The sequence below is a fragment of the Lolium perenne genome, chromosome 1 (genome assembly GCF_019359855.2).
Source record: "Lolium perenne isolate Kyuss_39 chromosome 1, Kyuss_2.0, whole genome shotgun sequence".
Taxonomy (NCBI): Eukaryota; Viridiplantae; Streptophyta; class Magnoliopsida; order Poales; family Poaceae; genus Lolium; species Lolium perenne.
Window position 1 is genome coordinate 39,915,383 of NC_067244.2, and position 9,935 is coordinate 39,925,317.

General features: G+C 51.8%; 1 long non-coding RNA gene across 1 annotated transcript; it reads left to right on the top strand.

The window, feature by feature from the left end:
- The first annotated feature begins 3,546 nt into the window (after positions 1–3,546).
- On the top strand, positions 3,547–4,894 carry LOC139837814 (uncharacterized). The gene is made up of 2 exons (XR_011754432.1): positions 3,547–4,233; positions 4,708–4,894. It is a non-coding gene; the product is annotated as an uncharacterized lncRNA (long non-coding RNA).
- The last annotated feature ends 5,041 nt before the right edge of the window (positions 4,895–9,935 follow it).

Below are 9,935 nucleotides of genomic sequence, written 5' to 3' on the forward strand. Positions count from 1 at the left end.
GATGACTTAGTGATCGAATGAACCATTCACATACGATACCAATTCCCTTTGTCACGCGATATTTTACTTGTCCGAGGTTTGATCATCGGTATCACTCTATACCTTGTTCAACCTCGTCTCCTAACAAGTACTCTTTACTCGTACCGTGGTATGTGGTCTCTTATGAACTTATTCATATGCTTGCAAGACATTAGACGACATTCCACCGAGAGGGCCTAGAGTATATCTATCCATCATCGGGATGGACAAATCCCACTATTGATCCATATGCCTCAACTCATACTTTCCGGATACTTAATCCCACCTTTATAACCACCCATTTACGCAGTGGCGTTTGATGTAATCAAAGTACCTTTCCGGCATAAGTGATTTACATGATCTCATGGTCATAAGGACTAGGTAACAATGTATCGAAAGCTTATAGCAAATAACTTAATGACGTGATCTTATGCTACGCTTAATTGGGTGTGTCCATTACATCATTCATATAATGATATATAACCTTGTTATTAATAACATCCAATGTTCATGATTATGAAACTAATCATCTATTAATCAACAAGCTAGTTAAGAGGCTTACTAGGGACTCATTTGTTTGTTTACATAACACACATGTATCAATGTTTCGGTTAATACAATTATAGCATGGTATATAAACATTTATCATAAACATAAAGATATATAATAACCACTTTTATTATTGCCTCTTGGGCATATCTCCAACAGTCCTCTACAGTGCGCCGCCCGCCTATGATGACCTTCGCATCTTCGGCTGCCGGTGTTATCCTAACACTGCTGCCACCGCCGCGCATAAGCTTACGCCGCGCTCTCTCCCTTGTGTGTTTCTTGGCTACCCCGCCAACACCAAGGGCTACCGCTGTTACGACCCAGTCTCCCACCGTGTCCTCACCTCCCGGCACGTGTACTTTGACGAGTTGGTTTTTCCGTTTTAGCAGGGACTTTTGGCGACACCTCCGACGACGCCCTCGGCGCCCGCTGGCCCTCTTGCGGCCGCGCGCCGACGTGTGACCGCGGCGGCCCCCTCTGCGCCGGCCCCGCCTGGTCCCTCAACGTCCTCTTCGCCCGCGGCGCCCCCGTCGCCCGCGACGCCTGAGGCGCCTCCGGCGTCCCCATTGCCCGCGGCGTCTCCTTCGGCTGCCTCTACATCGGCTGCCTCGTCGCCCGCCTTGCCGCCCGTCGCTGCGACCCTTGATCCCATGCTCACCCGCACACGTGCGGGCGTGCGGTGGCCGTCTACGCTCTACCCCGCCGACCAGTACGTCTGCACGGCGTCTCCGTCCGCCGCGTCTGCCTTCTGGGCCAGCGGCAACAGCATCCTGCCGCACGATGGCTGCGTACCTCCTAGCTGCCGACTTGGCCCAGCACCCGGTTGAACCGGCCCGTCGACCGGCCGGCCCAGTCATGACCGGCTCCCTGACCGGTGCCAATCGGCGTGGCATCCAGGGGCCTCCGCCCCCTCGCTCGGTCCGCCGCCCGGTCAAACCGGTCCCTCGGTCGGCCCGTCCGGTCTGCAGGCCGGTCCAACCGGTGCCCCTACCGGCCCGTCCGGTCCGCAGGCCGGTCCAACCGGCTCCGCGACAGGACCGACGCCCGCTGCTGCGTCTTCCTCCGCTCCTTCGCCGGTGCCCACCTCGGCTCGCGCCGCCATGCAGGAGGAGTACGACGCGCTGCAGCGCAATCGGACCTAGGAGCTGGTTCCCCGGCCCCCTCGCGCCAACGTCATCACCGGCAAATGGGTCTTCAAGCACAAGCTCGGCTCCGACGGTACTCTCGAGCGCTACAAGGCACGCTGGGTCGTGCGCTGCTTTCGGCAACGCGCTGGCGTCGACTTCACGGATACGTTTGCCCCGGTCGTCAAACCGGGCACGATCCGCACGGTGTTGCACCTTGCCGCCTCTCGCGCGTGGCCGGTGCATCAGATGGACGTCTCCAACGCCTTCCTTCATGGCCATTTGCAGGAGCAGGTGTACTGCCAGCAGCCCATCGGCTTCGTCGACACCGAGCTACCCGATGATGTGTGCTTGCTCTCTCGGTCCCTGTATGGACTGAAGCAGGCGCCCCGCGCCTGGTACCAGCGAATCGCCGGCTTCCTGCATCAGCTTGGCTTCCGCTCCACGCGCTCCAATGCGTCGCTATTCGTCTACCGGACCGGCAACGACATGGCCTACCTGCTGCTATACGTCGACGACATCATCCTGACGGCCTCCACCGCTGGTCTTCTTCGACAGCTCACCGACAGTCTTCGCGCTGAGTTCGCTTTGAAGGAGCTTGGCCCGCTCCACTACTTCCTCGGCATGGAGGTTGTCCGGCGTGCGGACGGGTTCTTCCTTCATCAGCGGAAGTACGCCCACGAGCTTCTCGATCGTGCCGGGATGCTTAACTGCAACCCTACACCTACTCCTGTCGACACGAAGGCCCAGCTCTCCGCCAGTGATGGGTCGCTGGCGTCCGACGCGCCGTTCTACCGCTCCATCGTCGGTGCTCTCCAGTACTTGACGTTGACGCGACCGGAGCTCCAGTATGCTGTGCAGCAGGTGTGCTTGCACATGCATGCTCCTCGGGATGCTCATTGGGCCGCGGTGAAGCGGATTCTACGCTACGTCTGTGGTACCATGGGCTACGGCTTGTCATTGCATGCTTCCCCCTCGACGTCGACCGACCTCGTCGCCTACTCGGACGCGGACTGGGCGGGATGCCCGAACACGCGGCGCTCCACCAGCGGCTACTGCGTCTACCTCGGCTCGTCGCTCGTCTCTTGGTCCTCCAAGAGGCAGCCCACCGTGTCTCGCTCCAGTCCTGAGGCCGATTACCACGCCGTGGCCAACGCGGTGGCCGAGTGCACGTGGCTTCGCCAGCTTCTGTCCGAGCTCTCTTGTCCTGTTGACAAGGCTACGATGGTCTTCTGCGACAACGTGTCGGCCGTCTACCTCTCCGCCAACCCCGTTCATCATCGGCGCACCAAGCACATTGAGTTGGACATCCACTTTGTTCGTGAGCAAGTTGCCCTCGGTCGCGTTCGAGTTCTTCACGTACCGACGTCTTAGCAATTTGCCGATATCATGACGAAGGGATTGCCGTCCACGACTTTTCCGGAGTTTCGCTCCAGTCTATGTGTCGGTGCCGACCCTTCGACTGCGGGGGGTGTTGAGTAACATATTGTATAGGTATAGGTCTCCGTGTTTTGTCAGGGTTGTACCTGTAATTGTACATGTGTCCGCCTATATATATATATGAGCAGCCGGCCCTATTGGTGCTATACAAACTCCAATATCTCTTCTACAGCCACCATCCCTCTGCCCTAATATTATCCACTGCCGCCGCTGTCGATTGGTGGCCTGCGATGTTGCCGCGATGTCGCTGGGCGAGGCCAACTCCATCAAGCCGTAGTTTGCAGTCAGTCCGCCACGGTGCCACCACTGCGACCACCTAGGCTGGTCGACGCTGGGGCTTGCCATCTGCAGTTGCCGTGTCTCGTCGGGGTTCAACACTGCCGATCTACCATTATCTTGAACAGGTACTCAAAGCCTTCCATTAATTGTTTTTGTTCCATGTGTTTTGCTCAATTTCAGTTCAGGTGCGTTTCTGAAAGTGCTATCTGTCATGCTGGCTATAGTAGTAGCGGGGTAGTCGGTTGGTTTAGATCAAGCCTAGTTTTAAGTTTAGGCAAGAGTCAATCAACAGTACTATTTTGGTAACCTGATGTTGGTTAAATGATTAATTGCTCCCGCTGGTAGCTGGTAGCCAACAGAAAAGAATAATTGTTGAGCTGCTGTATAAAGTTATTTTGGACACCATGGTACGATGATCTGAATCACAGCCATACGTAGTACCAGCTGAGTTTGTGCTTTCATTTAGCTGCATACGAGAGGATGCCCAGCTTTGTACGTACCTGATGGTCATTTTGCGGCTAGTGAACTCCAGTTAGTAGAAATTATTATTGTATTGGTTTGTCACAATCAGTAGCTAGATCCATCTTCTAGTTTTATGTTTGAAGGCTAGATTTGTCGTTTGTGGTCGTATTTTAAAATTATTTGCGGTGTATTGTGATTATACACATGATGGATAGCCACAGATTATTGATCGTAGGAGCGATATTTGCTTGTATACTTAGGTAATGATGGTGTGCATTGAGTGTGCTATGTGTTTCAACAGCAGGTGTTGGCACTTCCAGTGTTGGATTCTACAATTCATGGCTTGTGCTCCGCGGTTCAGGCAAGTGCATGACGGGATAATACTTTGCATGATTCTCCTCACTCGACTTTTATTTTCTAGCACTTGTTATTTGTTCTAGTGGCTGGTAATGTTTATGTATGTGGAGACAAAGTGGATATGAAAAATGATATAGTTGCGATTGCATTTTTGCATAACATGTTAAAGACAGTGCATAGTGTTGTGACCTGCTGAGGTAGGCACATTGAGACCGTTGATGTTGGGATGAGTCCCACATTGTCGGCAACCTCCACAAGTTGGGGTGAGTGGATGCCGACGGGTGTTCACTCAAGTGATACCGACCGGTATGCGTAAAGAAAAGTGAAAGCAAAGAGCATGTAGGCATACAGAAGCATCATTGCGCTATGGCAAGTGTTAAAGAATATTTGTTGGTGTCGTGTTTTATGCACTGCTTATTGTCTCTTTATGTACTTGCTGAGTATTTTATGCTCAGCCTTGTTGCTTCTATGTTTTTAGGTAAACCTTGAGGATGACTTGCATGGGGAAATGGGAGTAGCACCTTCACCTTCACTATCTCACGACTCACACATTTTATCACGATTTGAGCGGTTGAATGGTAGATTGCAGCTGTGTTAAAATGGCACGTTTTTGCTGAACGCGTATCACAGACGCACAAAATAAATTATACAGTAGTATACTACTACTTCACGGGACCAAATTAATCATGGAGAAGAGAAATACAGCGAGAGGAAGTGGTATGTAGATATTCGAAAAGCACGCCCAAAATTTCAGACAAGTACAGTGAAGCTTCTGTCACCATTCGCATGATCTGCTTCTCCTCTTCTTCCCCTGCGATGCGCGCCATCACATAGCTGGGCTGCTAACCAGCACACCCGCGTGAATTCCTACGACAGGGCCGGCGGCTGGCAGTTGGGGGTGGGGCAACCCGATTGGTAATGGTGGTTGGGAATCGGCGACCCCGGCGTCGACCAGCGGTTCCCCAGAATCCTCCCTACAGATCCACGACGTTGCGACGCAGATTAGATCGACGGAAGCAAGAAGAAATTGAGGCACGGATGCTTGATTGTTCGTACCTCCTTGGACGACGATGGTGCAGGCATGGATCGCCAAGATCAGTAACAGCAGCAGCGTTGGCCGAGAGAAAACGGCCATGATCGATGCCTAGCTTGATGTGGTGTCTCTCTTCTTCTCTGGATTATGGCAACTCGTGGGCTGGCCGTTCTATTAGTATAGCATTGCGGCTTGTCGTTGAGCAGTAGCTCTCCACGGTTCAGTCAACCGCTGAGAATATATTCCTCTTTTGCAGCCGGTCGAGCGGCCGTTTCCACGCATAACTCAACGACCACCACTGGCTCCCGTTGAATTGAATTGACGACGTTCTTTGCTTTTACACAAGGCAGATGCACGAGGCCCCCAGTGTAAGTAAACCTACGGAGATTACCGCTGAACTAGATAGACATGCGCGCTTTGCCACGCCGTCTGCATGGCGCACTACGCAGCTGCTGCAGCATTTGCCAGTGTTTTGATTTGGTTGTAACATGTTAGTCCTTGGGACCGAAAAAGACCCCCGCGTCGCCCCCCGCACCGGGCGACTCGGGCGGAACCCTAGCGCCGCCGCCACCGCCTCCCCCTCCTCCGATCTTCCTCCTCCCTGCCGCCGCCGGCACGCGCGTGCGGGCAAAGCTCGTGAAGCTCTCGGCGGCGTCATGTCTCCCTCTCGCGTCACGCGCGCGGAGGTGGCGCTGGATCTGCGGCGGGGACATCGGCCGTCGGCTGGGCTGGTCGGTGGCCAGCGTGGTGGGATCCAGGGTGGGATCCGGGGCGGCGGCCTCAGGCGGCTGTTTCTTCGGCGCGTCGCGCCGGCTGCCTTGGCAAGGGCTGCGGTGGCCGGGTGAGGCTTCGGCGATGCGGCCGGCGGTGGGGGTGACTCCGAAGGCTGCGGATCCGGCTTCTTCGTTGACGTGGTCGTGCCTGGTGGTGGTCGGTGAGTCCTCTGCCCCCCTCCTTCTGGCGGCTCACGCCTGTTTTGGGTGGCGGCTGATAATGCGTGAAGCACACGTCCGTTGGAAACCCCAAGAGGAAGGTGTGATGCGTACAGCAGCAAGTTTTCACTCAGTAAGAAACCAAGGTTATCGAACCAGTAGGAGATGAAGGCCACGTGAAGGTTGTTGGCGGAGGAGTGTAGTGCGGCGCAACACCAGGGATTTCGGCGCCAACGTGGAACCTGCACAACACAATCAAAATACTTTGCCCCAACTTAACAGTGAGGTTGTCAATCTCACCGGCTTGCTGTAAACAAAGGATTAAACGTATGGTGTGGAGAATGATGTTTGCTTGTAGAAAACAACAGAGAACAGAGATTGCAGTAGATTGTATTTCAGATGTAAAATAATGGACTGGGGTCCATAGTTCACTAGTGGTGTCTCTCCAATAAGAAATAGCATGTTGGGTGAATAAATTACAGTTGGGCAATTGACAAATAGAGATGCATATACATATCATGATGATTACTATGAGACTTAATCAGGGCATTACGACAAAGTACATAGACCGCTATCCAGCATGCATCTATGCCTAAAAAGTCCACCTCCGGGTTAGCATCCGCACCCCTTTCAGTATTAAGTTGCAAACAACAGACAATTGCATTAAGTATGATGCGTAATGTAATCAACACAAATATCCTTAGACAAAGCATTGATGTTTGGGATTTCTATTTTCGTGCTCTCAGGTCCTTAGTTGTACTCAGTTTTCCCCAGCTCCTTAGTTTTTCCTCAGTTTTCTCCAAGCCCTTGTTTGAAACCCGCAGAAGCAGCTCAGACGGCAGGATTCCCGTTTAGTTGACCGTTCTGTCACGTGTGGGGCCGCGTCGTGTGGGGCCGGTAGAAAGGGACCGCGTGGGACATGACGAGACCGCGCTTGGTTGCGCACGTGTGCAGGAGCTGGGTTCTGTCTCTCTCGGCCCCAAATTGGCATTATTAAGAGCACCTTTTTCCCCTCTTTTCTCTCTGTCCTTTTCACCAAATAAGTATCAAATCTAGAGAAGTTTGCATTTCTGTCTTTCTTCAATTATTTGTGCCTTTTGGCCCTCGTTGTTTGCCCAATATGGCAGCAAATCTAGTAGGGATCCAGGGTAATGTACGATAAATTCACAGTCATAGTAAATCGAGAAAACAAAGTAGGGCCAACAAAATATAGTAGAACAGGGATAGATAATAGGGATCCCTCCCTAGATAATAAGCTGCATACACAGCAGCCAACATAGTAACAGGTTCTAGGTTCTTCACAGCACCATCATACAAACAACATAACAACAAGGGATCCCTAACTAACAACAAAGGGATCCCAACAACAAAATGGGAGGCAGCAGCAGCACACGTCCAGGACTCCGCCTACCCCATCTGGCTCTCCCTCCACTTGTTGCTGCTGCTCCCCTTGGGAGCCTTGGGCTTGAGCGGAGGCATGCGCCCGGCGGAGATCTCCACCCGCTGCATGCTGCGGAGGTGCATGCCGAGCGCCCTGTGCTTGGCGCGGAAGGAGTAGACGTTCACCGTCATGCCGACCTTGGGGAAGGTGTTGCTGATGTTCTCAGCATGCGTGACGAGGCAGTTGAAGTCCGTGCCGCCGAGTCTCCTAGTGCAGAAGGGGCACCTGTAGACACCCTTGGCGAAGTAGGAGATGTACTGGCCGACCTGCAGCCTCCGCAGCACCTGGCGAGTCTTGACGTCCTCCTCCTCGTCGTCGCTGCCGACGTCGCTGCCAGACATCTGATCCATATCAAACAGAAACTATGAGTGAATGAGTTGCAACGATGACGAACGTGCATGATAACAAAGTTAGGAAAAACAGAGTCTGCCTCAGTTAGAGTGGGCACGATTATATATCTACAGGGAAGGTGTAAGCGAACCAAAGCTCATGCACAACAGATTTGTACACAGCAATGGTTCGCTGAACCCTCCCTGTAAAAATTTGTGCCCAACGATTCATCATAGGCAAAGAAACAGATTCCAGATCTGAACTTGAACACATTCCAGATTATTTGCAAAATTAAACGGTTGATATCTTTCGATTAGTGCATAAAATAACTGATTGAGATCCCATGATTACTTGCATAAATTAACTGATTGAGATTCAATTATTACTTGCATAAATTAACAGAACGGCCGAACCCCAAATCTTAAAGGAAATCAAGAAGTGATCAAAACAAAATGGAATAAAAACGGCGCAAATATTAGCCCAATGCTCATCCATCTACAGATCCATCTACACCAGGAAAAATAGGGTTCAAAAAGGAATGGGGAACAAAAAAGGAAGCAAACCGTAGTTACCTCGCTCCATGGGTCCTCCAGGAAGGTGTCGTAGGGGTTCGGGGGCGGGACGTACGGCACCGGCTCATAGGGGTCATATCCCGGCGGGATCTGACCGCCACCGGCGGCAGCAGCCTCCGATGCACCGGCGGAGGCGGCGGCGACGTCCGTTGAGGGGACGGCGTCAAAGAGGGAGGCGTCGCGCTTGGAGCCGACGGGGCCGTGGACGATGGGATTGGCATTCTCCTTGTCCATCTCGCCGGCAGAGGAGAGGGAGAGGGAGAGGGTTTTTTGCTTTGGAGAAGATGATGGGACGTGAGAGAGGCGTCGTTGCGTGGGCGAGTGAGAGTGACAGAGATAGTGGGAGGAGGCGTCTATAAAGGCAAGGGGTGGTTAATGCAACCCGCGTCCTACGCGTCCACCGCTGCACGTCTGCACGTCTTGGACTTCTGCAATGCGACACGCGTCCACGATTGCACGTCTTCGACTTCTGCACCGCGACCCGCGTCTACGCGTCAACAATTGCACGTCTTCCATTTCTGCACCGCAACACGCGTCCTCGAGTCTAACCCTGAAAATTTAGATATACTCAGATATAACCTCGAGTCATATACTAGCATTTTTTGTGTGCTCAGTTTTCCCCTTGAGTGCTAATACTGGCTAGTGCAATATGCTCAGTTTTACCCTCAAGTGGCTGGTCAACAGACAGTCAACAAATGGGATTAACTAGTTAAATGAGTCATTTAATGTGCAAAAAATTCCGAAAAATAGTGGCACATACTCATGGAGTCTTTACCATAAATTTCCAGTTCTCAAAACATAGATAAGTCATAGATAAATCAAGTTTTACCACAAATTGCCACTTCTCAAAGGCCTTCTCAAATCACCTAGTAGCTATGAAGGTGCATGGTTTTCCACAATAAGCCCTTCCCAAAACAGCTTTCCCCAAAACATACTTTGTCTAAATGAGGCCACAATTCTCACACTCATGTATATTTGTATTGCAAATAGTTTGAGGTAGGCCAAGATGGGTTTCATTGTACAAAACACACATTTTCCATTTTTTAAATCTCATATTTGAATCCCTTAGTCTGTTTATTACACAGGTGCCCTTGGTTTCTTGATACTACTCAGTTTTGCCCTCTCCCTCCACAAATTCTCGTAGACGTGCAACATTGCCCTGATTGGTCTAGCCCATGTCACGCGGATCGTGCCCGCCGACCGTTGATCGTATGATCTAACGGGCAGGATAACCCCTCTCTCTCTCTGTCGGCGGTTACCTTCCACTCTCTAAGTATGCTAAAGGGCGGTTTTCTGTATTCATTTTCACGCGCTAAAAATTATAAACTCTTTTAGGCATTACTTTTCACGCAAAAAATGATAAACCATCACCGATTTGTTGTAGCCATTACTTTTCAC